This window comes from Alexandromys fortis, unplaced genomic scaffold (assembly GCF_014885135.2).
Source record: "Alexandromys fortis isolate MF-2015 unplaced genomic scaffold, M_Fortis_MF-2015_v1.1 scaffold_118, whole genome shotgun sequence".
NCBI lineage: Eukaryota > Metazoa > Chordata > Mammalia > Rodentia > Cricetidae > Alexandromys > Alexandromys fortis.
Window position 1 is genome coordinate 5,395,350 of NW_026068010.1, and position 272 is coordinate 5,395,621.

A 272-nucleotide genomic window follows, 5' to 3' on the forward strand; every position below is an offset into this window, starting at 1 on the left:
TCCAAAGTCCTCCCTGCTCCATCCTGGTCTAGGAAGGTGAACATCCAAACTGGCTAGGCTCCCACAAAGCCAGAACATGAAGTAGGATCAAAACCCAGTGCCATTGTCCTTGGCTTCTCAGCAGCCCTCATTGTCCGCCATATTCAGAGAGTCCGGTTTTATCCCATGCTTTTTCAGTCACAGTCCAGCTGGCCTTGGTGAGCTCACAATAGATCAGCCCCACTGTCTCCATGGGTGGGTGCACCCCTCGTGGTCCTGACTTCTTTGCTCAT